The 18,227-nt window shown below is 39.5% G+C and overlaps 1 protein-coding gene across 1 annotated transcript in view; it reads left to right on the top strand.

Moving 5' to 3' along the window:
* lrba (LPS-responsive vesicle trafficking, beach and anchor containing) overlaps nt 1-18,227 on the top strand; it is an 817,631-nt gene that overhangs the window by 562,663 nt on the left and 236,741 nt on the right. The window lies entirely within an intron of this gene.

The raw sequence follows: 18,227 nt of genomic DNA, 5'->3' as shown, positions 1-18,227 counted from the left end.
GTACCTCCCTCCTGTTTTGCTGAATCCCATGTCCACTTTGTTTTGTTCTCTTCCTGTCCCATGGCTTAATACCAATCTCACAACCTACCTCTTCCCACTCTGCTGCTTCACACTACCCCTCCCTTCTCTCTGATGATACTCCCCATCTTTCCTTCCTGTCCTTCACACCCCCGAGTCAGCCCTTCCTTTCACACATGGACCACTTCTCCATCCCTCCAATTATTCTTACTTTTTGTTTCTTCCCTGCTTCTTAGTAGCAGGGATTTTAGAATCATTGATTAGCTAAAAGAGTTTCACTGCTAAACTTTCAGATCAGCTTTCCTGCTCACTTGAAGTTTTCGGTTATAAATGCTGTCAATTCTTGAAGAAAGATATATTTTAGAATTTTGGGGATTTTCAGTCCAGTCTGAATGTTGAACTGAGATGGCTGGAAAGGAGGATGTTTCAAGAATAACTTCAATTTAGGTGCCATTTTGTAAAGATTCACAAGTTATTTTAATATTTGATTGTTTCCTGGTGTCTTCTTTTCTATTCTGATCTGTTTCTTATCTATGATTAAAGGAAAAAAAAAGTTGAGGAAGTATGGTAGGTATGCACTTTTAGATTCGATAAATATTCTTTAACATATGTACACGCTAGGTTTTCCTATTATCCACCATTTTGGTTATTAATTTTTTTTGGCAATTACAAGTGTTTTATTTCTGAAGGAGTGCTCGAAATTGAACTAATAATAGAAGATGTTGAAAATACTCAACAGGTCAAGTAATATTTGTGGAGCTGAAAACAGAATTAATGTTTCTGATTGATGACCTTTTAACAGAAGCATATTGATTGTGTTTTGATGTTTTACCCATCATCATTCTTTGACCATGTATTTATTTTGATAACAAGTATAATACTTGATATATATGGTTGATATGAGAACTCAAGTGTTTTAAGGAAAGTTGTACAAGTAATGGTATTAGAAGTGCAGATTTAGCAACAGTCAGGACATCACCTAGTTCTAGCAGTCATAGTAAAGTGATTTCTGCTCAGACAGTACCTGAGCTGTGACTGTAAATTTTTAATTATTTTGGAGTGGGATATACTTTCTGAAATCCTTGAGGTAGAGATTTTGGAATCCAGATTTATCAGGAAGAAGATTTCAGGGGTGGAGGGAGCTCTTTGTGGTTTTGGAATTGAGATACACTTGGAGTACAGTATAGCATTAAGATGGGTCCTAAAACTGAAGGAAAGCGGTCAGTTTGGATACAGTGGGCTGATGAGGCAATGACTTTGATTCTGTAATTCTAATTACAATGGGAAGAGGGAGGTAGTTCCTAGAGGCTCGAAGGACTAGGTTAGCTTATTTCATAATATGAAGTCATAGAACACTACAGCACAGAAACATGGCCTTCACCCATCTAGTCTGTGCTGAACCATTAATCTGCCTAATTTCATTAACCTGCTCTTGGACCGGCTCCCCCCATACCTCTCCCGTCCATGTACCTATCCAAATTTATCTTAAGTGTTGAAATTAACCTGCATCCACCACTTGTGCTGGCAGCTCATTCCACACTCACCACCTTCTGAATGAAGAAGTTCCTCCTCATGTTCCTCCTTAAACATTTCACCTTTCACCCTTAACCTCTAGTTGCAGTATCACCCAACCTCAGTGGAAAAAGCCTGCTTGCATTTACCCCATCAACACCCCTCATTATTTTGTATACTTCCATCAAATATTCCCTCATTCTTCTATGTTCAAGGGAATAAAGTCCTAATCTACTCAAACTTGCCCTATAACCCAGGTCCTCAGGTCCCGGAAACATCCTTGCAAATTTTCCCTGCTCTCTTTCAATCTTTCCTGTAGGTAGGTGACCAAAACTGCAAACAATACTTCCAATTAGGCCTCACTAACATCCTATAAAATTCCAACATAACATCCCAAGTCCTGTACTCAATACATTAGCCTTCATAAATCAATCTTCCAAAAGCTTTCTTTACAGTCCTATCAACCTGTGACATCACTTTCAAGGAATTATGGACCTGTATTCCCAGATCCTTCTGTTCTACTGCACTCCTCTGGGCCCTACTGCTTACTGTCAAAGACCTACCATGGTTGGTCCTCCAAAAGTGCACCTCACACTTGTCTGCATCAAATTCCATCTGCCATTTTCAACCTGTTATTTAGGCTGGTCTCGAATCCACTGCAAGCTTTGATGGTCTTCCTTGCTGTCCACTACACTCTCATGGTGTCATCTGCAAATTTGCTCATCCAGTTTACCAGATTCTCTTCCAGATCATTGATGTAGATGACAAACGACAACGGACCCAGCACCAATCCCCGTGGTACACCACAAATCATAGGGGTCCAGTCAGATAGACAACCATCTAGATTCACACTCTGTCTTCTCCCACAAAGCCAATGTCTAATGCAATTTACTAATTCATCTTGAATGCGAAGTGACTGAATCTTCTTAGCTAACCTCCCAAGTGGGATCTTGTCAAATGCCTTGCTAATGTCCATTAGACTACAGCTACTGTCTTGCCTTCACTGACTTTCCTGGAAACCTCCTTGAAAAACTTTATAAGATCAGTTAGGGATGACCTACCATGCAGAGAGCAATGTTGACTGTCCCTTATCAGCCCCTGTCTATCCAAATACTTAAATATCTGACCCCTTAGAATTCCTTCCAATAACCTTCCCATGACTAATGTCAGGCACATTGGCCAAAAATACCTTGCCTTATTCTTGGAGCCTTTCTCAAACAACAGAACAGCATTGGCTGTCCTCCAATCCTCCAGCACCTCACCACTGGCTAAGAATGTTTTAAATACAAGACATAGGACATTGAAACAGAACTAGGCAATTCAGCCTTTCAAGTCTGCTCTGCCATTTCATCATGGCTGATGATTTCCCTCTTAACCCCATTCTCCTGCATTCTCCCTGTAACCTTGCACATCTTGACTACTCAAGATCCTATCAGCCTCTGTTTTAAATATACCCAATGACCTGGCCTCCACAGCCACCTGTGGCAAAAAATTCTACAGATTCACCACCCTCTGGCTAAATAATTTCTTCCTTATCTCCATTCTAAATGGTCATCACTGCGTTCTGAGTTTATGCCCTCTGGTCCTGGGCTCACCCACGTCCACTCCGCACCCACTGTATCTAAGCCTTCTAACATTTGGTAGGTTTTATTGATATCCAGCTCCCGACCCCCACCCCCAACTTTGTTCTTCTGAATTCCAGCAACTAGACAGATAGATACTTTATTGATCCCAAGGAAATTACAGTGTCACAGTAGCATTACGAGTTCACAGATAAACAAATATTAGAAGAGAATAAGACAGAATAAAAACTAAGTTGCTTCAAACAGAGTAACAGGAGGGGGTCATCACTTCCCTGGCTATAGGTTGACTCATTATACTGGCTGCATCACTGCCGGATATGGGAACTGTACCTCCCTTAATTGCAGGACTCTGCAGCGAGAGGTGCAGACAGCCCAGCACACCTGTAGTTGTGAACTTCCCACGATTCAGGACATTTACAGACAGGTGTGAAAAAAGGGCCTGAAGGATCATTGGGGACCTGAGTCACCCCAACCACAATCTATTCCAGCTACTACCATCCGGGAAACAGTACCGCAGCATAAAAGCCAGGATCAACAGGCTCCAGGACAGCTTCTTTCACCAGGCCATTAGACTGATTAACTCACATTGATTTGAGTGTACTTCTGTGTTACCTTGAATGTTCTATTTATTATAAATTACAATGATTGCTCATTGCACATTTAGATGGAGACATAATGTAAAGATTTTTTTCTCATATATGTGAAGGATGAAAGAAATAAAGTCAATTCATTCATATAATTGGAGGTCCTGCTTGCTACTTAGCTTCCTAAATCCTCTCTTCAGGACCTCCTCCCTTTTCCCACCTAAACCATTGGTGTCAATATGTACCAAGACTTCTAGCTGCTCACTCGCTCCCTTTAGAATGTTGTGGACCCAATCCGAGATGTCCCTGACCCTGGCACCTGGCAGGCAACATAACATCCTGGTGTTTCTATCTCACTTAATTGAATCTCATGTCTACCCCTCTAACTGTGGAATGCCTTATCATTACTGCAGTCCCCTTCTCCCCCCCCTTCACTTCTGAGCCACAGCACCATTCACAGTACCAGAGACCTGGTCACTGCAGCTTCCTTCAGCTGTTCTCCTCATCAGTATCCAAAATGGTACACTTATTATTGAGGGGAACTGGCCACAGGGGCAATCTGTACTGGCTGCCCAATTCCTTTCCCTCTCCTGACAGTCACCTGATAACTGCCTCCTGCAGCTTAGGGGTGACTACCTCCCTGTAGTGCCTAAGTACCATTTACCCAGTTTCCAGTTTGAGCTGAAGGTCATCGAGCTCCAGCTCCAATTCCTTAACACATTCTCTGACAATCTGTAGCTTGGTCTACCTGGTGCAGATGTGATTATCTGGGAGACTGGAGGTCTCTCAGAATTCCCACATCTCACACAAAGAACACAATACAGCCCCGGACCCATTCTTACTACTCTAATATGCACTAACAAAGAAAGTTACCAGATACTTACCTTGCCCAAGCCTGTAGAGCCAAAGCTCTAACACTGGTCCACTCCAACAATCACCACTCTGCTTATCCCTGACTTATTTTTTATTTGCCCTTGTTAATGAATCGTGATTTGATTGGGCTGCTGAAACAACATCGGAAGCTTGTGAATGCTCCTTTTTCAATCTCACTCTTTGACCTGAAGTAAGTCTGGTAGGGCTCCTGCAATTTCTGCACTAACCTCCTACAGAGTCTAAGGGAACACCATGTCAGGCCCTGGGGATTTATCTCAAGACTGCAAGTACCTCCTCCTCTATAATCTACATATGGTCCATATGCTGCTGTCTTGCCTCACTTATGTAGACTCTGTGTCTGCCTCCCAAATAAATACATATGCAAAAAATCCATTAAAGATCACCCCAATCTCTTTTGGCTCCATACATAGATTACCACTCTGATCTTCCAAATTTTGTCGTTAGCTATCTTTTTCCTCTTAATATATCTGTAGAAGCCCTTAGGATTTTCCTTCACCTTGTCTGCTAGAGCAACCTGATGCTTTCCTTTAATCCTCTTGATTTCTTTCTTAAGTGTCCTCTTGTATTTCTTATACTTCAAGTACCTCATTTGTTCCTACCTCCATTTTCCTGCTACCCCCCTCCTTCTTCTTAACTATGGCCTCAATATCTCTCGAAAACCAAAGTTCTTTAAACCTGTTTTCATTGCCTTTTATTCAGTCAGGAACATACAAACTTTTGAAGGCCTCCTACTTACCAAGTACACCTTTGCTAGACAACAGTCTATCTATCCCAATCCACACTCGCCAGATCCTTTCTGATACTTGTGTCCGGCAACTTGAGTGTAACTACCTCCCTGTATGTCCTGTTGATCAAACCCTTTGCCTCCTGAATGTTCCAGAGTTCATCCAGTCTCAGCTTGAATTCCTTATCACAGTTTGTAAGAAACTGCAATTGGATGCACTTAGTGCAGGTGTAGTCATCAGGGATACTGGAAGTCTTCCCGACTTCCCACATCCCAGAAGATGAGCATTCCATTATCCTGCCTGATACCCCCACTGTTCTAAGTGTGCAATAAAAAAGAAAGAAAGAGTAAATTTAAAAAATCTGTGTCCTGTCTCCTCACCAAAGCCTCAATGAGCCAATGCCTCAACACCCCATTCTAACTCTGGCCCACTCTCACTATGGATGCTCCGCTTAAACCTTCCTTCTATTCATTGGTCCTTACCAGTGCCTTATTATGAACAATTCCTCGGGAACAGTTACACACAAAAAATGCCAACACCCTCCACTCGCTTCTTTTAAGTACTCTCCGCTTCTATGTAATCCAGCATCTCCTCATGAACTCTGACACTCAAAAATGTGCTGACTACCTCCACTCACTTCCAATAAATTCTCTCTGCCTTTACGCAATCAATGTCTGCTTGGAAAATGTGGCACACAAATTGTACTGACTTCCACTATTCACTTCTTTTAAACTCTTTTTTCCTCTATGCAATCCAATGTCTTCTCGGGATCTGTGGTGCATAAAATGTCAAACTAGACTTTGCATTGTTCTGATACTGTAGCATTCAGCATTATTCAGGGAAGTGCAATGGTAGGGTGAAGGGGCAAGCATTCTTCAGTGATATCAGGGGTAAGGATTGAAGGTTGTAATAATTATGTTGTAAGTGCAAACTTTAAATGCAAGGGTGAGAGGTTGAACTTTGAGACATTGGGGAAAAATAACCACTGAATGTCATCCAGAAGGGAATGACAGTTAAAGATGATTTGGACTGAGATTCTTCATCAGGACTAGAAAGGAAGAGGGTGGTTGCCAGAATAACAAAGGAAGGGGGAAGGAGAGGGGCACAAGCTAGCAGGTAATGGTATGAAAAGTAAAGCTTTGTGGTAGCTGAAATTTATCAAAGAAGTTTGCATTAATCTTTTAGAAACTTATGCATAGAAGTGGTTGAAGTCTTTGTGATTGAAAGTTATCTGAAATAATGCTATATGAATTTAGTTTCCAATTTTATTTTGGGGAACAAATAATAAAATTTCTTGAAATCCTTACATTCAGTGGACAAACTTTTCAATTTAAGTTATTGTCTAATTTCACAATAGAAAAGTAATGCAAGTTACCCAACTCATACCCTATGCCTGTGGTTGGAAATTTTTTTCAACCCTAGAAATGAAATGATCTCATAATAGTCCATCTTTCTGAGATTGATGCACGAAAATCGATTTCTGTAAAACTATTTTAAAAAAAGGACAAAAGCAAGTAACTTGTTACCATTTTATTGAATGTATAGTTTTTGTTAGATACTTTGTTTGATTAAAAACTTCAATCTGAATCTGAACAAAAAATAACAAATGATTTTTTTCCAAATCCATATAGAAACATAGAAAATAGGTGCAGGAGTAGGCGATTCAGCCCTTCGAGCCTGCACTGCCATTCAGTATGATCATGGCTGATCATCCAACTCAGAACCCTGTACCTGCTTTCTCTCCATACCCCCTGATCCCTTTAGCCACAAGGGCCATATCTAACTTCCTCTTAAATATAGCCAATGAACCGGCCTCAACTGTTTCCTGTGGCAGAGAATTCCACAGATTCACCACTCTCTGTGTGAAGAAGTTTTTCCTCATCTCGGTCCTAAAAGGCTTCCCCTTTATCCTTAAACTGTGACCCCTCGTTCTGGACTTCCCCAACATTGGAAACAATCTTCCTGCATCTAGCCTGTCCAATCCCTTTAGAATTTTATACGTTTCAATAAGATTCCCCCCCCCCCCCCCCAATCTTCTAAATTCCAGTGAGTATAAGCCCAGTCGATCCAGTCTTTCTTAATATGAAAGTCCTGCCATCCCAGGAATCAATCTGGTGAACCTTCTGTGTACTCCCTCTATGGCAAGAATGTCTTTCCTCAGATTAGGGGACCAAAACTGCACATAATATTCTAGGTGCGGTCTCACCAAGGCCTTGTACAACTGCAGTAGAACCTCCCTGCTCCTATACTCAAATCCTGTTGCTATGAATGCCAACATACCATTTGCCTTTTTCACCACCTGTTATACCTGCATGCCCACCTTCAATGACTGGTGTACAATGACACCCAGGTCTCTTTACATCTCCCCTTTTCCTAATTGGCCATCATTCAGATAATAATCTGTTTTCCTGTTCTTGCAACCAGTGGATAACCTCACACTTATCCACATTAAATTGCATCTGCCATGAATTTGCCCACTCACCTAACCTATCCAAGTCACCCTGCATCCTTTTAGTGTCCCCCTCACAGTTAACACTGCTGCCGAGCTCCGTGTCATCCACAAACTTGGAGATGCTGCATTTAATTCCCTCGTCTAAATCATTAATATATATTGTAAACAACTGGGATCCCAGCACTGAGCATTGTGGTACCCCACTAGTCACTGCCTGCCATTCTGAAAAGGTCCCATTTACTCCCACTCTTTGCTTCCTGTCTGCCAACCAATTCTCTATCCACGTCAATACTGTACCCCCAATACCGTGTGCCTGAAATTTGCACACTAATCTCCTGTGTGGGACCTTGTCAAAAGCCTTTTGAAAATCTAAATATACCACATCCACTGGCTCTCCCCTATCCACTCTACTAGTTAAATCTTCAAAAAATTCTATAAGATTCGCCAGACATGATTTTCCTTTCACAAATCCATGCTGACTTTGTCCAATGATTTCACCTCTTTCCAAATGTGCTGTTATCACATCTTTGATAACCAACTCTAGCATTTTCCCCACCACCGATGTCAGACTAACTGGTCTATAATTCCCCGGTTTCTCTCTCCCTCCTTTTTTAAAAAATGAGGTTACATTAGCCACCCTCCAATCCTCAGGAACTAATCCAGAATCTAAGGAGTTTTGAAAAATTATCACTAATGCATCCACTATTTCTTGGGCTACTTCCTTAAGCACTCTGGGATGCAGACCATCTGCCCCTGGGAATTTATCTGCCTTTAATCCCTTCAATTTACCTAACACCACTTCCCTACTAACATGTATTTCCCTCAGTTCCTCCATCTCACTAGACCCTCGGTCCCTTACTATTTCTGGAAGATTATTTATGTCCTCCTTAGTGAAGACAGAGCCAAAGTAGTTATTCAATTGGTCTGCCATGTCTTTGTTCCCTATGATCAATTCACCTGTTTCTGACTGTAAAGGACCAACATTTGTTTTGACCAATCTTTTTCTTTTCACATATCTATGGTTTTGATTTCTAAAATTGTAATAAAGTATTAACATTTAAATGAAATATTTTCCAACTTTTACTTCCAAGCATAAACCACTATTCAGAATTGTGATCCACAGAAATTAGGTTTGTAGTCAAGTAGTTGAGACCATTACTTCACATTCAGTAGAAGAGATGTCATTGTTGGAAAGGTGCTGTTGATGTTAAGTATGAGATGACCCATAAGATAAATAGATTGAAGTGGGCTAGATTTCGTTTTAGGTGCATTGCTAATATAATCTAGTCGTGTGCAAGCCCCAAAGCAGAGTAGCTGATCTCACCTTCAGCAATAGAACAAGTGGAGATATCCAGTTAACCTGTGAATTGAAAAGGAGTGGGTCGGATGGTAGTATTGAAAGAATTAGTAGTTTGTAGAGAGAGAGATTGGGAGTTGAGAGAGTGTCACTGGACTAGAGGCAATATTGGGAAGGAAATGAGGAATAAGCTGTGATTTGGGAAAGGTGGGGGGAGGGCTGGTTACTTGGGTAGTGATTGCTTAGACAAGACTGGATGTTGGGATTGAGTGAAGAAAGGGACACTTGGCAAGATGATTTGATCAAGCAGGCAATTGTCTGGGATTGTGGCCTATCAAACGAATATCCTGCTAGGGTTATGTGAGGGATTGACTATACATGTAATCAGAGCAGAGTCTGGGATGGAGAGTTGGACTGACAGATGATATAATGGAGCCAGTGGACTGTATAGGTGGATGGTTGGGCCAGAAGGTATGAAAAATCTTTTCTCAATCAAGGTAGACCTTGTAGATATCAGCAAGAACAGGTGCAGTGGGAGATAGTGAGAGCAAATGGAAAGGAAACCGTTAAAAGAGGATGTCACTACTCTAGCCTTAAATTTTAGGCCAGTGCATGCTTTTTCCAGAGAAATCGGTCTACCCACAAAATTAAAATGCTTCATAGTCATACCATATGGGAACAGGCCTTTTGGATCAACTCATCTATGCTGAAAGTGTTGTCCAGTGAGCTAGTCCTATCTGCCAGCATTTGGCCTATAATACCCTGAAACTGTCCTATCCACATATTTATCTAGATGGCTTTTAAATGTTGCAAATGAGGCCTCCTCAACTTCTATCTCTGGCAGCTCATTTCAAATACACACCACCCTTTGAAGTGCATACCACTTGTAAATCTCTCGCCTCTGATCTTAAATTTATGCCTTCTTGTTTTTAGGTCCCTTTCTCTGGGAAAACAAGTGTATGCTTTCACCCTGTTTGTGTCCTTCATGATTTTGCATACCATTATCTGGTTCCCCAAAATTTTGTCCATTCCAGGGAGTAAAGTCCTAGTCTATACAACCTCTTCTTGTAACTCAGGTTCCCAAGTCCAGACAACATCCTGGTAAACCTTTTTTACACTCTTTCCAGTTTAATAACATCTTTTGTTAATATGAGAATGACTGAAAGTATGGACTTGCATTCCTAGGCCCCTGTTTTCTAAAATCATCTTCAGGGGCCTTCCATTCACTATATCAGTCTACCCTGACTTGAACTCTCAAAATGCAATGTCTCACATTTATGTGGATTGAAGGCCAGTTGCCAATCATCAATACACATACCTAGCTAATCAAAATATCTCTGTAACTTTTTGTATTCTACACAATCTTCACCACCTATTTTAGTATCATTTGCAATCTTACTGTGTCTGGGGCATTCACATTCAATTTTTTAATGTAAATTCTAAACAACAAAGGTCCTGACACTGACCTCTGTGGGACACCACTAGACATAGACCTCCAGTCTGAGAAACAGCCCTCAAACATCACCTTCTACTTCCTACCACTGAGCCAATTAACCTTACAAGCTAGCCTGCTATAGGGTACCTTGTCAAAGCCCATGCTAAAGTCCATTTAGACAACATTCACTGACCTACTCTCATCTGTCCTCTTGGTTACTGTCTGAAAGAACTTCAAGAGATTTGTCAGATATGTCTTTCCATGTACAAAACCAACCTGACTATCCAAATTGTACCATGTCTCACCAAGTGTTAGTAGATCCTGTCCTTCAGAATAATCCCCTCCAGCAATTTACCCACCATGATGTTGGACCTACTAACATTAGTAGTTAAGTTGCTGGAATAAACTATAGTTTCCTGGCCTTTTGGGGAAAAAAGGTGCCACATTAGCAAATCTCCAGTCCTCTGGAACCTTATCTGTAGTCAGCTATGAAACAAAATCTCTGCAAGGACCTCCACAGTTTATTCTCTAGCTGCCTGCAATGTCCAAGGATGCACCAAATTAGACTTCGGAGGTTTATTCCCCTTAATGCACCGTAAGACATCCAATACCTCCTCCTTGGTCATTTTTATGAGTTTCAAGACAACAACTCTCATTTTCCCTTTCCCATCATCCTTCTAATCATTCCAGCAGATCTCTAATGCACTTAATGTAAAACCTTCACATCTTTCTTCAAATTTCCTCGAAATGGACAGAATAGATATAGTCAAAGCAGTGTTTTATAAAGTCCCATAACTTTTTTTTGTTGTTGTACTTAATATTGCTGTTTATAAAGCGCACTTTACTTTCTTTACTTACTGCTCTTTACTTTCTCAACCTGACCTGCCATTTTCAGTGATAAATATGCCCAGATCTCTGTTGTACCCCATTTAGAATTGCATCTTTTTATTCTTCCTATCAAAATTTGACTGCATGCTTTCCAGTATTACATTTCATCTGGCATATATTCTTACATTCCATATAACCATATAACAATTACAGCACAGAAACAGGCCATCTCGGCCCTTCTAGTCTGTGCCAACGCTTACACTCACCTAGTCCCACTGGCCCGCACTCAGCCCATAACCCTCCATTCCTTTCCTATCCATATACCTATCCAATTTTACTTTAAATGACAGTACTGAACCTGCCTCTACCACTTCTACTGGAAGCTCATTCCACACAGCTACCACTCTCTGAGTAAAGAAATTCCCCCTAGTGTTACCCTTAAACTTTTGCCCACTAACTCTCAAATCATGTCCTCTTGTTTGAATCTCCCCTACTCTCAATGAAAAAAGCCTATCCACGTCAACTCGATCTATCCCCCTCATTATTTTAAATACCTCTATCAAGTTCCCCTTCATCCTTCTACTCTCCAAAGAATAAAGACCTAACTTGTTCAACTTTTCCCTGTAACTTAGGTGCTGAAACCCAGGTAACATTCTAGTAAATCTTTCCTGTACTCTCTCTATTTTGTTGATATCTGTCCTGTAATTTGGTGACCAGAACTGTACACAATACTCCAAATTCAGCCTTACCAATGCCTTGTACAATTTTAACATTACATCCCAACTCCTATACTCAATGCTCTGATTTATAAAGGCCAGCATACCAAAAGCTTTCTTCACCACCCAATCCATGTGAGATTCCACCTTCAGGGAACTATGCACCATTATTCCTAGATCACTCTGTTCTACTGCATTCTTCAATGCCCTACCATTTACCATGTATGTCCAATTTGGATTATTCCTACCAAAATGTAGCACCTCTCACTTATCAGCATTAAACTCCATCTGCCATCATTCAGCCCACTCTTCTAACTGGCCTAAATCTCTCTGCAAGCTTTGAAAACCTACTTCATTATCCACAAAGCCTCCGACTTTAGCATCATCTGCATACTTACTAATCCAATTTACCACCCCATCATCCAGATCATTAATGTATATGACAAACAACATTGGACCCAAAACAGATCCCTGAGGCACACCACTAGTCACCGGCCTTCAACCTGACAAACAGTTATCCACCACTGCTCTCTGGCATCTCCCATCCAGCCACTGTTGAATCCATTTTACTACTTCAATATTAATACCTAACAATTGAACCTTCCTAACTAACCTTCGTTGCGGAACCTTGTCAAAGGCCTTACTGAAGTGCATATAGACCACATCCACTGCTTTACCCTCATCAACTTCCCTCGTAACCTCTTCAAAAAATTCATTAAGATTTGTCAAACGTGACCTTCCACGCAGAAATCCATGCTGACTATTCCTAATCAGACCCTGTCTATCCACATAATTATATATACCATCTCTGAGATATAACCTCTTTCAACCGCAATAAACTTTTTTTTGTATTTTAACTTCTGGTGAAGTTAACTTGACTAATGTGTTGTTCCTGGATTTATTTTTCACACCTTTTGAACCAGACTATAACATACAAATTCTCTATTCCATCAGTCTCTCTATTCTCTTTATTCCTGTCATTCTCACAGTTAATTGTACTTCCATGTTTATGTGTCGTCATGTCTCAGAAATTTATTCCCAATTCTAAATCATTATTGAACATTTAGAAAATCAGTTATTCTGGTACTGGCCCTAGGGAGTACCACTGTACAATTCTAGTCCAAACAATATCAATCTCACATCTTCTGTCACTCAGTTAATTTTCTATTCATGCTGCTACTGATTATGTCTGTTATTTGTCATTTTATTAAATCCTATTTGAAAGTGGGTATGTACAATATCAACTGCATATTTCTTCTGTACTGTCTCAATTACATAATCTATAAATACTTTCATAGTTATTAAACATGATTTGCATTTGACAACTTTCCTCAATCAATCCATTCCTGTCTAAGCAACTACTGATTGTGCCCCTCAATACTATTTCTGAAAGTCTCCTCCATATAGTGTCTTTCAACCTCAATAAACTGATTTCTATTTTAACTTCTGGTGAAGTTAACTTGACTAATGTGTTGCTCCTGGATTTATTTTTCACACCTTTTGAACCAGACTATAACATACAATTCTCCATTTTTCAGGCATCACTGCCTTATCTAGAGGTATTTGAAAGCTTATAGCCAGCACTTTTGCGTGTTTTGTTCTTACTTTCCTCAGCAAACTAGTCTGCCTCAAATTCAGTATGTGTAATTTATCCACCCTAAGGGCAGCTACTTTTCTAGAGTTTCTGGTTTATCATCTGGTTTTCTAACTACTTCCAACATCAGGAGAGTTCTTTAGCTCCATTTTGAATGAGACCATGGAACTTTTTTTGCATCCATGTAATAGGCTGGGCCCTGTGTCATATTTCAACTGAAAGAAACCTCCTACAATACTTGCAGGCAATGAAAATAAATGCTGGCAAAATCCTGCAACTTTTGATTTTTTTTGTTGTTGAGGATAATATACATTTGAAGTGTTTTTACTTTTTTCCTGATATAATAGGATAAATAATTATAATAATGTACTTTCATCATGAAAGGGGCAGTTGCTTAATTCATCAAATTGACTTCTGAAAAGGCAGTTTTATAAATGGTTATTTAATTATGCTATTGATTTCATTCTTTTCTACTATGTTAAAAGTACCTAGATTTATTGTATGCAGTAAGAACATTTTAAAAGGTAAAGTGTTTAACTATAATACTGGTCTAAAAATAATATATTTACCCAATAAAATTACACTTATCAACTGATTAATATTGATTATTTTTGACTCAGTATCTATCAATCATCTACTTCTAGGTTTTTCAAAAACTCTAAATCTGTTTCCAACATTTTTTTGACCTCTACTAGTCATTTTCTATTTTGTATTTTGATGACTTCCTTCCATTAAATGTGGTTCATTGACATTACTGAAGTAAGTCATATTACATTTCATTTCATTGAAGTCTTTACTAAACCTTGCTATAGCTTGATCAATTGAGATAGAGAGTGCATCCTTCATTTTGACCCCTTGTATGTTCATTGAATATAAGCTTCTATTACTTTATGCATTAGTGGATTTGTTTCTTCAGAATGTATTTTTATAGGTGTCATTGTTGTTTTTTCATTGTTACCTTGACTACTATTTTATTTTAACCTATTTAAGTGAAACTTCTTTTACTAAATTATATATTAATTGATCCACTTATACTTTTCATTTGAATCAAATCTAATTCAAATTCCTGTTTAGGAAATGGTAATTCATAGTGAATCTCCATGTTCCTTAAAAGTGTTGGCAGGTCATTATTGCTTTGATCTTGATTTTTTTGACTATTTTGGATAATTGAAGGATAGAGACTTGGGATACAATATTTAAAGTTGTTCTGATTTACAGAATGCCTCAGTGGTGGTGAGGGGTGATACTGACTTCCAGTTTTAGTCTGGTCACACCTCCATAAATAGATAAAATTTATGCAGTTAGTCGTACTCTTTGAGAAGAAGGCCTGACCCAATACAAACTAATCAATCCACTGTTGTCTCCCAGTTGGCCAATTGCAAGGAGAGGCTTTAATGCTTATTTTGTCAAATTCCAGTATCAGAGAATAGAATTTTCGATGCCTTGGAACCAGATTTTAATTTACAAGCATGTTATTAAAATTTAAATTGGGCAACTTCTTATCTACCTTAAAGCAGAGTGATTTGTTTCGGAAATCTTGAATCACTGCTTTATAACCTCAGCTGTAACAAGATCTCAAATAACCGAGCAGAGAAACTTCCAGGGTAATTGCATTGGTGTGCTTATCATTTGAATGATGGCTGAGGGTGTTAATTTTAACATTTTGTTTGTGTCATTCATCAGGATTGTTTGTAATCTTTGTATTTGATCAATGGCTTTTAAATAATATGTGGTATTTTTAAAAAATGTGTATTTGCACATCATTCATCTCACAAGAAGATGGAGCCATAAAAGTATGGATGTTGTGTAGTAAAGGGAAAGGTTTGGCTGAAGGGAAGTTTTGACACACTGAACACAGCAAGGTGGAGAAGGCAAACTAGAGTGAGTTAGGTGGGGTGTACCAAAAGCTTTTGATAAACAATGGATAACCTGGTTAGAGAGTAGACTAGGATGTGGGGGGATGGGAAACGGAATGAGAACTCTCTTATGAGGTAATATACAGTACTGTGCAAAAGTCTTAGGCACCCTAGCTACATATATATATATGCTTAAGACTTTTCCACAGTACTGTGGAGTTCTGGAGGAATTTGACATTAAGGAGGTTTTGGAAGCTCACCATCAAATAATGGAGAGAACAATAGAAAATGTGGGACATTGTATGTAAATGTAGGCTGCACATTTATGGATGAATGGAAATGAGTTGGGCTGAATAAAGGCCCAAACCACCGACAAGGAATCAGAATTGGTTTATTACGTCACATGCAGCAGGTTATAATGAAATTCTTGTCTTGCATACTCTTCATAGAAGTCAAATCATTACACAGTATATTAAGGTAGTACAAGGTAATACAATAACAGAATGTGGAGTAAGCTGCAACAGCTACAGAGAAAGCACAGTGCAGGTGGACAATAAGGTGCAGGGTAATAACGAGGTAGGTTGTGAGGTCAAGTGTTTGTTTGTTTGTACTGGGCAACCGTGCAGTCATCTTATTTACAGCAGGGTAGAAGCTGTCCTTGAGAATGGTGGTGCCTGTTTTCAGGCTTTTGTATCTTGTGCCCTGTGGAACAGAGGAGAACAGAGAATATCCAGGATGGGCATGTTCTTTGGTTATGATGGCTGCTTTACTGATGACACCTCTGTTGTGGGCTGTATCAAAGGCGGTGGTGAACCAGCGTACAGGAGATTGAAAATTTGCCTCGGTGGTATAATAGCAACAACCTCTCACTCATTGTCACTAAGACCAAGGAACTGCAGGACAGGGAATTATGCTTCAGGAGAGGAAAACCTGAGGTCCATGGGCCAGTAATCATCAGAGGGTTAGAGGTGAAAAGAGTCAGTAACTTTAAATTCCTGGGTGCCACTATCTCAGGAGTCTGTGGAGGTTCAGCATGTCATCAAAAACCTTGGCAAACTTCTATAAAAGTGGTAGAAAGTGTGCTGACTGGCTGCATTATGGCCTGGTATGGGAACACCAATGCTTTTGAGCGAAAAATCTTTGAAAAGGTAGTGGATTCGACCCAGTACATCACAGGCAGAACCCTCCCAACCATTGAGCACATCTGCATGAAATGTTGCCGTAGAAAAACAGCATCCATCATCAAAGATCCTCACCACCCAGGCCGTGCTCTTTATTCACTGCTCCCAACAGGTAGAAGGTACAGGTGCTTCAGAACTTGCAACACCAGGTTCAAGAATAGTTACTACCCCTCAACCTCAGGCTCTCTATTAAAAGAGGATAACTACACTCAGTTAAGGACTCTTTTATCATGTTATTTCATGCTGGTTATTTATTATCTGCATTTGCACAGTTTGTTTAGTTTACAGTTCCTGATGTTTGCAGTTGCTGTTCTGTAGATTTGCTAAGAATGCCCGCAGAAAAAGAATCTCAGGGTTGCAGGTGGTGATGTGTATGTACTCTGATAATAAATTTTACTTTGAACTGAGGCAGCAAAAAGCATAGAGAGAGTCCATGAGGGGAAGTGTTTTTTGTGATGTGCTGAGCTGGGTCCACAATATTTGCAGTTCCTTGCAGTCTTGGGCAGAGCAGTTACCAGACCATGCCATGAAACATCTGATTCCTTTTTATGGTTGATTGATAAAAATTGTTAAAGATTGACGAATCACCTGCCTCCAATTATACTTGATTCAATCAGTAATAGTCTTGGACAGAATCTTATATAATTCGCATTTTACAGCAAGACAGCTTGTTACGATTTGGTACGGAATTGATAGAGTATAGAGAATGATAGAGTGTTTCTACTGATGGGAACTCAGACAAGGTGACATCATCTTAACATCAATGTTGGGTTATTCAAGAAAGGTTTTAAATAAAGTTCTGTATCTCAAATTGAGGCCAGAGGCCTAGATACTTCACCATTAGAAATAGTAGATACTAGTTCAGTTAATATTTATTCTGGCATGGTTAAACGTCAAGGGAGTCAGTATGTATAGCCACCATGATATTGCTGAGTATCAGGACATGTTTCTTTTTGAAAACATTACAGAAATTAAGATCAGAGTTTTTTTTATGTATTGATTTAGTTGAAGGCAATTGTCTTCCTTGGTAGAGCTTAAGAGTTCTTGAGTTTAAACCTCTATCTGTGTTGAATCTGATGATCCAGCTTTGAATAGCGATATTCATTTTGTTGAAGTCCTTAGTCAAGAAGAAAAATGATAGTAAATAGTTTTAAATTTTAATTTATTATCTTCATGCAAAATACATATGTCTACCAGGAACAGATTATCTTTCTACTAAATAAATGTTCTAAATTAACCATATCTCAAAATGAGAACAAATGTCAGAGAGAAGAAATGTAAGATGGTTTGAGGAAATGTATGTCATGACCATAAAATTCAGTGGATTCCACTTAATTGGGTCATCAATTAATCAGGGTGGTCACTGATTTGGGAGAACTCTTAAAGAACAAAAACAAATTAAGAAAATAGCTGGGATTCCCCTAATTCATTTGGACACTGTCACTTAATTGGGGCAGGAGACGGTCAGTCCCGTACACTTGTGTGGCAGTTAGACACTACACTGTTCCTGGAGCAAGCAGTTGCATCAGTGGTGGGTGCTTGTTATGTTATC

Source organism: Hypanus sabinus, chromosome 3, assembly GCF_030144855.1.
Source record: "Hypanus sabinus isolate sHypSab1 chromosome 3, sHypSab1.hap1, whole genome shotgun sequence".
NCBI classification, from domain to species: domain Eukaryota; kingdom Metazoa; phylum Chordata; class Chondrichthyes; order Myliobatiformes; family Dasyatidae; genus Hypanus; species Hypanus sabinus.
The sequence above is the reverse complement of the archived record's forward strand: the minus strand, read 5'-3'. Positions and strand labels throughout refer to the sequence as shown.